The sequence below is a fragment of the Mesoplodon mirus genome, assembly GCF_964341445.2.
Source record: "Mesoplodon mirus genome assembly, chromosome: 2".
NCBI classification, from domain to species: Eukaryota; Metazoa; Chordata; class Mammalia; order Artiodactyla; family Ziphiidae; genus Mesoplodon; species Mesoplodon mirus.
The window spans coordinates 26,983,024-26,996,165 of record NC_138977.1 but is presented as its reverse complement, the minus strand read 5'-3'; the positions used below and the strand labels follow the sequence as shown (position 1 = coordinate 26,996,165).

Here is a 13,142-nt window from a genome sequence, read left to right as displayed (position 1 = left end):
AAGATACCCCACCAGATGAAGTTTTCTCTCCCATCTCTGAAAATATGCTATTAACATCACACAAAACCTTTTTCAATCTTGCAGTGGTTTCAAGTGAGGGCACTACATGCCCCCCTCCCCACCCTTCCCAGAGGATGTTTGGAAATGTTTAGTCCCTTTTTGGTGGTCATAATGTCTGAGGGTTGCTATTGGCATGTAGTGGTCATAGGCCAAGGAGGGAAAGCATACTGTAAAATAAGCAATAGTGTCATATTGAAGAAATCATTGCCAAATCTATTGTCATAATGGTTTTCCCCGACCGCTTCCTTCTAAGAGTTTTATAGTTTTAGCTCTCAAGTATTAGGTCTTTTATCCATCTTGAGTTTTCTATCTGTGGTGTAAAGAAAGGTTCCATGGGCTTCCCTGGTGGCGCAGTGGTTGAGAGTCCACCTGCCGATGCGGGGGACACGGGTTCGTGCCCCGGTCTGGGAAGATCCCACATGCCGCCAAGCGGCTGGGCCCGTGAGCCATGGCCGCTGAGCCTGCGCGTCCAGAGCCTGTGCTCCGCAACGGGAGAGGCCACAACAGTGAGAGGCCCGCGTACTGCAAGAAAAAAAAGAAAAGAAAGGTTCCATATTCATTCTTTTGCACACAGATATAGTTTTCCCAACACCATTTTTAAAAATTGAAATATAGTTGATATACAATATTATGTTAGTTTCAGGTGTACTACACAGTGATTTAACATTTGCATACATTATGAAATGATCGCCATAAGTCTAATAACTATCCCCATTCAAAATTATTACAATATTATTGATCATATTCCTTATGCTGTACATTACATCCCTATGGCTTATTTATTTTATAACTGGAGGTCTGTACCTCTTAATCCCCTTCACCTATTTCTCCCCTCACCCTCCATTCTGGCAACCACACCTTTGTTCTCCATGTCTGTGAATCTGTTTTCATTTTGTTTTGTTTTTTATATTCCATATATAAGTGAGATGGTACAGGATTTGTCCTTCTCTGTCTGATTTATTTTACTTAGCATAACACCCTCCAGATCCATTCATGTTGTTGCAAATGGCAAGATTTTTTTACGGCTGTGTAGTATTCCATTGTGTACACACACCTCATCTTCTTTATCCATTCATCTGTTGGTGGACACTTAGGTTGCTCCCATATCTTGGCAGTTGTAAATACTGCTGCTATGGATTGCATGTATCTTTTTGAATTAGTGTTTTCTTTTTTTTCTGGATACTGTATATCCAGGAGCAGAACAGCTGGGTCATATGGTAGTTCTATTTTTAGTTTTTTGAGAAACCTCCAGACTGTTTTCTGCAGTGGCTGCAGCAATTTACACTCCTACCAACAGTGTGCAAGTGTTCCCTTTTCTCCACACCCTCGCCAATACTTGTTGTCTTTTTCATGGTTGCCATTCTGACAGATGTGAGGTAGTATCTCACTGTGGTTTTTTTTTTTTTTTTTTTTTTTTTTTTCTTTTTGCGGTATGCGGGCCTCTCACTGTTGTGGCCTCTCCCGTTGCGGAGCACAGGCTCCGGATGCGCAGGCCCAGCGGCCATGGCTCACGGGCCCAGCCGCTCCGCGGCATATGGGATCCTCCCAGACCGGGGCACGAACCCGTATCCCCTGCATCGGCAGGCGGACTCTCAACCACTGCGCCACCAGGGAGGCCCCTCACTGTGGTTTTGATTTACATTTCCCTTATGGTTAGTGATGTTGAGCATCTTTTCATGTGTCTGTTGGCCATTTGTATGTCTTCTTTGGAAAAATATCTATTCAGATCCTCTGCCCATTTTTTAAAAAATGTTTATTTTGTATTGCAGTATAGTTGATTAACAATGTTGTATTAGTTCAGGTATAGATGATTAACAATGTTGTATTAGTTAGAGCAAAATAATTCAGTTACACATATACATGTGCCTATTCTTTTTCAAATTCTTTTCCCTTTTACATTATTACAGAATACTGAGCAGAGTTCCCTGTGCTGTATAGTAGGTCCTTGTTGGTTATCTATTTTAGATATAGTTGTGTGTATATGTCAATCCCAAACTCCCAATTTATCCCTCCCCTCCACCTTTCCCCTTTGGTAACCATAAGTTTGTTTCCTAAGTTTGTCAGTCTGTTTCTGTTTTGCAAATAAGTTCACTTGTATCTTTTTTTTTTTTTTTTTGGATTCTGCATATAAGCAATACCATATACTTGTCTTTCTCTTTCTCTGTCTGGCTTACTTCACTTAGTATGATAATCTCCAGGTTCATCCATGTTGCTGTAAATGTCTGCCCATTTTTTTAATCAGGTTGTTTGTTTTTTGTTGAACTGCCTAAGCTTTTGTTTTTGTTTTTGTTTGGCTGTGCAGTGTGGCATGCAGATCGCAGTTCCCTGACCAGGGATTGAACCCGCACCCCTTGCAGTGGAAGCGCAGAGTCCTAACCAGGGAAGTCCCTATTAACCCCTTACCAGATATATTGTTTGCAAGTATCTTCTCCTGTTCAGTAGGCTACCTTTTCATTTTGTTGAGAGATTCTTTTGCTGCGCAAAAGCTTTTTAGTTTGACGTGGTCCTATTTGTTTATTTTTGCTTTTGTTTCCCTTGCTTGAGGAGACAGATCCAAAAAACTATTGCTAAGACTGATGTCAAAAAGCATACCCTTGGGCTTCCCTGGTGGTGCAGTGGTTGAGAGTCCGCCTGCCGATGCAGGGGACGCGGGTTCGTGCCCCGGTCTGGGAAGAGCCCACATGCCGCGGAGCGGCTAGGCCCGTGAGCCATGGCCGCTGAGCCTGCGCGTCCGGAGCCTGTGCTCCGCAACAGGAGAGGCCACAACAGTGGGAGGCCCGCGTACCGCCAAAAAAAAAAAAAAAAAGCATACCCCCTGTTTTCTTCCAGGAGTTGTATAGTTTCAGGTCTTATATTGAAGTCTTTAATCCATTTTGAGTTTATTTTTCTATATAGTGTGAGAAAGTAGTCTAGTTTAATTCTTTTGCATGTAGCTGTCCAGTTTTCCCAACACCATTTATTGAAGAGGCTGTCTTTTCCCCATTGTATATTTTTGCCTCCTTTGTCATAGACTAATTCACCACATTTATTTCTGGATTTATTTTTGGGCTCTCTATTCTGTTCCACTGATCTATGTGTTTGTTTTTGTGCCAGTACCATACTGTTTTGATTACTGCAGCTTTGTAGTATACTTTGAAATCAGGACCCAACACCATTTCTTGAAAAAGACTGTCCTTTTCCCATTGAGTGATCTTGGTACCTTTGTTGAAAATCAACTGACCATACAAGTGTTTATTCTTGGGCTCTCTAGTCTATTCTATTAGTCTAGATGTCTCTTCTTATGCCAGTACTGCAATGTTTTGTTTTTTTAACTATATTACAAATTATTTTATTTGATCCTTTTAGACATTAAGACAATAATAGTACAGTTTCTATATATTTTTTAAAATTTTTTTATCAAAGTATAGTTGACTTACAGTATTATATTAAGTGTACAACATGGTATTTAATATTTTTATAGATTATACTCCATACAAAGTTATTATAAAATACTGACACATTCCCTGTGCTGTACATTACATCCTTGTAATTTATTTATTTTATACCCAGTAGTTTGTACCTCTTGGTCACCTTCACCTGTTTGCCCCTCTCACCACTCCTCTCCCCTCTGGTAACTACTAGTTTGTTCTCTGTATCTGTTAGTTTGTTTCTGTTTTGTTATAATTGTTCATTTGTTTTACTTTTTAGATTCCACAGATGAGTGAAATCATATGGTGTTTGTCTGACTTATTTCATTTAGTGTAATACCCTCAACGTTCATCCATGTTGTCACAAATGGCAAGATTTCATCTTTTTTATGGCTGAGTAGTATTCCTTTGTATATATACACCACATCTTCTCTATCCATTCATTTATCGATGGGCACTTAGGTTGTTTCCATATCTTCACTATTGTAAATAATGCTGCAATGAACACAGGGATGGGGGTGCATATATCTTTTAGAATTAGTGTTTTCATATTCTTTGCATAAATTCCCAGAAGTGGAATAGCTGGATCACATGGCAGGTCTATTCTTAATATTTTGAGGAACCTCCATATTGTTTTCCATAAAGGCTGCACAAATTAAATTTGGTTTGCTAATAATTTGATTGAGGATTTTTGCATCTATGTTCATCAGAAATACTGGTCTGTAATTTTCTTTTTTTGTGTTGTCCTTGTCTAGTTTTGGCATCAGGGTGATGTTGGCCTCGTAAAATGTGTTAGGTAGTGTTCCCTCCTCTTCAAATTTTTGGAAGAGTTTGAGAAGGATAGGTATCAAATATTCTTTGAATGTTTGGTAGAATTTACCAATGAAGACATTTACCAATGTCTGATCCTGGACTCTTATTTGGGGGGACGTTTTTGATTACTGTTTCAATCTCCTTACTAGTGATTGGTCTATTCAGATTTTTTATTTCTTCATGATTCAGTCTTGGAAGGTTGTATAATTCTAAGTATTTATCCATTTCTTCTAGGTTGTCCAATTTATTGATGGATAGCTATTCATGGTAGTCTCTTATAATCCTTTGTATTTCTGTGGTCTTCATTGGAACTTCTGCTTTTTCATTTCTGATTTTATTTGAGCCTTCTCTCTTTTTTCTTACTGAGTCTAGCTAAAGGTTTCTCCATTTTGTTTATCTCTTCAAAGAACCAGCTCTTAGTTTCACTGATCTTTTCTACTGTCATTTTAGTCTCTATTTCATTTACTTCTGCTCTGATTTTTATTATTTCCTTCTTTCTACTGACTTTGGGCTTCATTTGTTCTTTTTCTAGCTCCTTTAGGTGTCAGGTTAAATTGTTTGAGATTTTTCTTGTTTCTTGAGGTAGGCTTGTATGCTATAAACTTCTTAGTATCAATTTTGCTGAATCTCATAACTTTTGAGATGTTATATTTTCATTTTCATTTTTCTTCAGGTTTTTAAAATTTCTACTTTGATTTCTTTGTTGACCCAACAGTTGTTCAGTAGCAATGCTTTTTAGACTCCACATATTCGTGATTTTTCCAGCTTTCTTCTTGTAGCTGATTTCTAGTTTCATTCCATTAAGATCAGAAAAGAAGCCTGACATGATTTTAACCTTCTTGAATTTACTGAGACTTGTTCTGTGTCCCCACACAGGGTCTATCCTTAGGAATGTTCCATGTGCACTTGTGAAGAGTGTGTATTCTGCTTTCAGATGAAATGTTCTTTATGTATCTATTAAGTTTATCTGGTCCAATGTTTTCTTTAAGGCTGATGATTCCTTGTTGACTTTCTGTCTAGATGATATATCTATTGATGTAAGTGGGGTGTTAAAGCCCCCTACTATTATTATGTTGCTGTCAAGTTCTCCCTTTAGGTCTGTTAATAATTGCTTTTATATATTTTGGTGCTCCTATGTTAGATGCATATATATTAATAAATGTTTTCTTGATGGACTGTCCCTTTTATCATTATTTAATGTCTATATTTGTTTCTTATTGCCTTTTTTGTCTTGAAGTCTATTTCGACTGATTTGAGAATTGCCACACTTGCTTTCTTTTGGTTGCCATTTTCTTGGAGGGTCATCTTCCATTTCTTCACTTGGGGCCTATGTTTGTGTTGAGAGCTGAGATGAGTCTGACAGAGGCAGCATATAGTTTTGGGCCTTGTATTTTTTTTTTTTTTCTGCAGTATGCGGGCCTCTCACTGTTGTGGCCTTTCCCGTTGCAGAGCACAGGCTCCGGACGCGCAGGCTCAGCGGCCATGGCCTATGGGCCCAGCTGCTCCACGGCATGTGGGATCCTCCTGGACCGGGCTACAAACCCATGTCCCCTGCATCAGCAGGCAGACTCTCAACCACTGCGCCACCCTGGAAGCCCATGTAGTATTCTTTTATATTATTTTTTATTTCTGTAAAATCAGTAGTAATGACCCCACTTTCATTTCTGATTTTAGTAATTTCTCTCTTTCCTTAGTCAATGTAGCTAAAGATTTGTTGATCTTTTCCAAGAAATAACTTTTCGTTTCATGGCATTCTTATACTCAAAAATACACCTACTTATACTTAGTCCATAATTTTATAACTGCTTACTTATGTATTTTCCTTATAAGAGTGAGAATTAATTTTTAAGGCCAGTTTGTAGCTTTACAATAGGTACTCAATAAATTCATTGTTAAATGAATGAGTAAGTTTAAAGGGGTATACAGAAAGAAATGTACATAAATCATAAATGCAAAGGAGGCATGGGGTAGTCTCAGGTAAATGTGCAAAGTTAACCCTAAAATACTGAACACAATACAGTTCCCTTAACAGCATGAATTTTGTTTTTTTCTTAGTATTTACAACAGTTATTGAGGTGGATTTCTATTTTTAAAGCCTGGTTTCTACAGAGTTTAGAGTTCTTCCTTACTCTTCTTTGATGCTTCAACTTTTTTTATCATGAGCCAGCGAATAAATCCCTAGTCTTATCAGGAAATGCTGATATTTTTTCACTTTGTTCTCCAGCCTTAGCTGAACTCATGACCCGTGATGTTTTTGTTTGTCCTCAAATCCAAGCTGTGCCTCCAGGGTTCCATAAGACCTTGCATACAGGCATTGCAATTAAGTCATTCAAACATGCAGGAGTTTATTTACAAAATTAGAAGGGCATTTGGTTAATTGTAAGGCCCCTTCCAAGTCCATCAGTCCATGATTCTGCTGAAGATGAGTTACACAGCTCGCTGAGTTTAAATGCCGTGAAATGCTTCCTAGCAGTAGGTTTCAAATTATGGTCTGATAATCCTGGGGTACCATGGAGAGGCTTCAGGACTCCACAAACCTTTTATGCAAATATTGTTTTTAAACTATTTTCACCATTAAGAAAATGAATGGACAAATCACAGACTGAGAGAAAATTCCATTCTGTAAATGAAATTAAAAATGTAAATATTGCACATGCCTTTAAAAAAATGTATAGGATAGAGGGACAACTTGTATTCAGAATATATAAAAAACACTTACAACTCAATACCAAGAAGATAAATAACCCAGTTTTAAAATGGGCAAAAATTTTAAATAGACATTTCATCAAAGATCTATGAATGGCCAATAAGCACATGAAAATATGCTTGATGGTCATTAGAGAAATACAAATTAAAATCACAGTGAGATACCACTTCACACCACTAGAATGGCTATATGCAAAAAGACACAATAGCAACTACTGGTGAGAGAATCTGAAGAAACTGGAATCCTCGTACATTGCTGGTGGGAATGTAAAGTGATATAATTACTTTGGAAAACAATGTGGCAGTTTCTTTAAAAGTTAAACATAAATTTACCATGGGACTCAGGAAATTCACTCCTAGCAATCTATCCAAGAGAAATAACAACATATATTCACACAAAGGCCTGTAAGCAAATGTAGCATTATTCCTAATAACCAAAAATTGGAAGAAACCTGAATGTGCACCAACTGGTGAGTATAGATAAACAAAATTTGGTATATCCATACAGTAGAATATTGTTCAGCAATAAAAATTAATAATTCATGTTATAAGATGGGCGAACTTCAAGAACATGCTAAGTGAAAGAAGCCAGACAAAAAGATTACAGGATTCAACCTAATGAGATGCCCAGAGAAAGCAAAGCTATAGAGTCAGAAAGTACCTTAGTGTTTGGGGTGGGAAAGAGGAATGTTGCAGATAGGCAAGAAAAAAATTTTTTTCAACACAACTCTTCCTATAGTGCATTCAGCAGTTATCAGTTACAGCATCTTGTGTAACTGGCTCAAAAGAGCCCACCCATATACTAGAACCAGTCCATAGTCCAATTAGAGATTTGTTTCCACATCCAAAGTAACTTTTTGACTATGCTGATGGGGGATTCTAGGCACTGCATTGACTTGTGCCCCACTGTCACAAAGGGCTGACAGGTTTGACAACTTTATTTTTATTTTATTATAGCCGCACCATGCAGCATGCAGGATCTTAGTTTCCCAACCAGGGATCGAACCTGTGCCCCCTGCAGTGGAAGCACAGAGTCTTAACCACTGGACCACCAGGGAAGTCCCAGGTTTGACAACTTTGAATGCCATCAAGTTCCCAACACACTTTGACCAGTGCATAAATCTTCCAGTCCCAGATAGAAACAGGGGAGCCTCAACCCTTGTCTTAGGTCTGCTCCTTCTTAAAAGGAGAAAGGCCTAGGAGGTGGTGCTGAATGCATTAGGTACACATCAATCCAAACTGCACGCATCTCCGCAAGGGGACCTTGGTTCTCTTGGCCCTCCTCCTGCTGCAGCAGTAGGGTCAGCCACAGAGAGCTGCGTGGGTTCCACTCCTGGCTCGCCCACACAGCTGGCAGAGCAACCTCCTCTGCTAGTCAAGGAAGAAGCCTGTACAGCCTCATTGGGCTTTTGCCCAAACCCATTCTTTGTAACACTTCTTTCCAGCTTAGTGTAGGAATAGACCTTAGTACATTATGATGCAACTGAGTGTCCCTTGTCACCACTTTATCAATGAGGTCTGCTACCTTCCAGGGCCTGTTCCATACCTGCTTAGTCCACCAGGTATGTCTCACCTGTATTTTTTTCTTTTTTTTTTATTAGTTATCTATTTTATACACATCAGTGTATACATGTCAATCCCAATCTCCCAATTCATCCCACCACCCCCACCCCACCACTTTCCCCCCTTGGCGTCCATACGTTTGTTCTCTACATCTGTGTCTCTACTTAGACAGCAAAGGTTTAACTTCAAAAAACATTAAAAAAAATCAGGTGTTCCATTTCCTCCGTTATCCAACATTTCTTAGAAACATAGAGTACTCTTTCCTGCTTCCTCTTTCCTGTGGGCTGGAGTCCAAACATACCGGAGTTCCTGTAGCTATCTTGGACCATGAAATGACTGAGAACAGAAGCTACATATGGCAAAGCAACAAGATAGAAGGAATGAGAGTTCTTGAAACCAGGGAACTGTTATACTTTCTCTGGAATGCCTACCTCTGGATTTCTTGAACATGAGAGGTAGACATCTATATTGTTTTATACCACAGCCTTACGACTAAACTTAATTCTAATGAGAATACTGAAATCAGAGTGGTGCTACAGAGGGAGCAGCAGGCCCCAAACTCTCAGATTGGAAGTGCTTGGCATCTCCAAGGCACAGTATAAACGTGCTAGGGTATTGGTAAAGGGAGGGAGATGGAGGGATGGCTAATGGGGAGGCAGATGGTATAGGGCCTAGTGGCTCATTGGTTCTTTGAGCTTTTATTTACATGTAGAAAACCAGTGGGGGATTTTGAGACGAAAAGTGACTACATATATATATATATATAAATATATATATATATACACACACATATATATATGTGTATATATATATACATACACATATATATACGTATATATATATACGTATATATATATACGTATATATATATATATATTTTTTTTTGGCTGCATTTGGTCTTTGTTGCTGCGCGCGGGCTTTCTCTAGTTGCAGTGAGCGGGGGCTACTCTTCATTGCGGTGCGTGGGCTTCTCACTGCGGTGGCTTCTCTTGTTGCGTAGCACGGGCTCTAGGCACACGGGCTTCAGTAGTTGTGGCTCGCGGGCTCTAGAGTGCAGGCTCAGTCGTTCTGGCGCACGGGCTTAGTTGCTCCGCGGCATGTGGGATCTTCCCGGACCAGGGCTCGAACCCGTGTCCCCTGCATCAGCAGGTGGACTCTCAACCACTGCGCCACCAGGGAAGTCCAATAGTCTCTACTATTTTATATGTTTAAAATATTCTAGTATTGATCTTAAAGATCAAAGTCAGTTATTTCACTGACAACAATGGGTTTATCTGGGGATCGCAGAAAATTACAATTTGGGACAAACATGCCATGGCGAAAACCATAGGTAAGTCCAGTGAACAAAGGAGAGGAACATTATTTTATAAAGAAAAGAGGGGAAGTTGGGAGAGGTTGTTTTGAATGAAAGTCCACGGGAGAAACGTGACAGTTCGGGGTAATGACGGTTTCTCTTGGCTGAGTTGCTAGGGTAGTGGATTTCTTCTAGGAGGTGCAATGTACAAGTTTTCCTGGAGGCGCACTGTACACCTTTTCCTGTTGGGGGCTGTAAATGATGACTGTTTTCTGTTGGTTCTTCTTTCGGGCTCTGTACTTGGCAATGCTTCCTGTAACTGATGTGGCGTTGTACTGTGTGAGTGCTCCCCCTCCTGGTCTCCCAACGTCATTTCAGTGAGGTGTCACTTCATTAATTTTCATCCTAGGTTATAAAATTTCGTGGAAAACTTTTCACAATCACCTTTATTAACTGGCCAAAGCTAAAACAGAATCCTTTGTAACTCGTTTTAGAGTAGCCTATCAGAAAAACTAATGTGTTAACACAAGGATGTGGTCTATATAGAAACTAAAAACAGTCCAAGATCGTGTAGGTGGGCCCAGAGAGTACTACCTCTGAATCCTGCCTCTGGGTTTTACCAATTGTGTGGGTGAGCTTGATGTGTGGAATTCGAGTGCCTAGTGGGCCACTTTTGGTAAAGCAGAGCTGGCACTGCAGGATGAATGGGATTTAACATTCCTAATCTACCAAAGTGTCATGATCTTTATCTCTGAAGATTCTGTGAGGATTATAAGTGCTTAGCCGAGCTCCTGGCACATAAGAATCATCCCATAAATCATGTCTTTATTATTACTAGCCACAATCATTAGAGTCTGAGAATCCTTAACTATACTTTTAACACTGGATCAGGGCAATATGAAACTTCCAGTCCCTAAAGATGTTTTTCTCCGTTATGCATTGAGACAGCTCACACAAGCATTTTCCATTACTTGGGCGAAAAAGCTCTCAAGTATATACACTTATCTTTACTCTGATACACAGAAGTAGGTGACTTGAGTACTTCAGTCATAGGAAGGAATGTTCCGTAAGAAAATCAATTAATTATCCTTCTGGTTCATACCCGATTCATGACTAAAGTTTTAAAATGACAACTATGAGATCTCTGCCTGTGTCTATCTGAATGTATGTCTATGTGTGTATGTTATAGTACAGTATTTTTCTACCTGTGGATGGTATCACCAAAATAATTTGTTAAAGAGCTCTATTTAATTTGATTAAAAATAAGCCCTTATAAATTGTTTCTAAATCTCAGAGATATAATAAAAGCCCCCATTTTTTTTCAAGTTCATGTGATCTAGGATAATCTTTGGTAAATAAAAGCTAATTTTAAACTTGTTGGTTTAATTAATACAGGTTATGTCTTCAGAGTTATTAGCATTAAATATACTGCAGATAAACAATTTTGTTCTACCTGGTTTACTCGTCAAATGGGCTCAGGTTGGCTCTACTGCCAAGTTTGTCAGAAAAAAAAATTTGAGATAATGACTGCTTTAATGTCTCATGAAATTTTCATGAGTAATCTAAGTATGACTGTTAAAACCAAATGAATTAAACGGATGTAAATGAGATAAATTTTTAGATAATCTTTTTAGCGCTGATTGTCTTATGATATGTCTATTTAAATAGTTTCCCAAATCTCTTTAGTAACTTACACCCTTAGAATTAAATTAAATGATGAGAATTCATTGAATGTCTAGATCACTTCCAAATAAGAAAAAATACTGAAACATTAATTACCAAACAAGTTTAAGTCTATCTACGTTTGACCTCTTATTACAGGACTTAAGATGACTGTGCTACACTGAAGAATTTTGCTTTGAGAAAATGTATATTGCTAAAAATCATGAAATTTTCCCATCTGAAGAATGTTAATGTAACAGTTCACAAAGGCTTACTTTTTGGTTTTCACTCGAAATCAAGGTTTCTAAGGGTTAAGAATTCTAATTAATACACGCAATTAAAGCTACTAAAATAACAAGGAAAACATCTCCGTATACACGGAGAACACCATGAAAAGGACCCCCGTCTTTTTGCTGATGTACACATGTATTGAAGACCTCCTGATTCTTTTAAGGTGGAGACAGTATGAGTAGCACTTCTGTGCAAAGCAGCGTTTTTGTTTTTGTTTGGATACAGGTTTTCAAAGGAATTGTGTGAATGCTTGGAGGCCTGACGGGTGCGTCTCCATACACACCATAAGATGTGTTTTGGGGGGAAAAAGGCTTGAGGTATGGAAATACATTTTGAGGGAAATTAAAGTGATTTTGTTCTAAAGCAAAGCTGATTCTTTCTAAATGGGAAAGAAAACAAGGGACAAACTAAAATGGACATAGAAAGTTGTTCAAGGTTTCTTAAAAAAGGACTCTTTTAAATTTTATGTATGGTTAGGACTAAGATTGGAATGAATCTAATTAAGTAAATGAATTTTAATATCAAAAGTAAGCTGGTATGGGGACTTCTCTGGTGGTTCAGTGGTAAAGAATCCACCTTCCGATGCAGGGGACGCAGGTTTGATCCCTGGTCGGGGAACTAAGATCCCACATGCCGCTGGGCAACTAAGCACGTGAGCCACAACTACTGAGCTCGCACGCCTCAATGAGAGAGGCTACGTGCTGCAAACTACAGAGCCCGCACACTCTGGAACCCGCATGCCACAACTACAGAGCCCACGCACCCTGGAGCCCGCACCCACAGCTAGAGAGAGAAAAAAAACCCTGCACGCCACAATAAGAAGCCCACGTGCCACAATGAAGAGCCCACATGCCACAACTTAGACCTAACGCAGTCAAAAAAATAAACAATTTTTTTAAAAAAAGTAAGCTGGTATGAAATTAAAATCTGTTTTTTTTTCTCTGTTAAAAGGACAAAATGGGACTTCCCTGGTGGTCCAGTGGCTTAGACTCCATGCTCCCAATGCAGGGGGCCCAGGTTCAATCCCTGGTCAGGGAACTAGATCCCACATGCCGCAACTAAAAGATCCCACATGCACAACTAAAGATCCCATATGCTGCAACTAAGACCTGGCAAAACCAAATAAATAAATAAATACATAAATAAATAAATATTTTTAAAAAATAGGACAGTCTTTTTTTAGGTCATTGGTCTACTTTCAATGAGAAAGTGCAAACAAAGGTTTTCTTTACCTTTAATGTAATCTATCTAGAAAAATATAGATTCTATATATTTTGTCTTTATCAGGTCTCACTTAATTAAAAAAAATTGAGTCTTTTCAATATTAAAAGAGCTAAGGCCTTTTA

At 38.8% G+C, this 13,142-nt stretch overlaps 1 protein-coding gene across 1 annotated transcript in view; it reads right to left on the bottom strand.

The window, feature by feature from the left end:
- The window catches only part of ABCG2 (ATP binding cassette subfamily G member 2 (JR blood group)), a 127,918-nt gene that overhangs the window by 83,551 nt on the left and 31,225 nt on the right, over window positions 1-13,142 (bottom strand). The gene's annotated exons all lie outside the window — the stretch shown is intronic.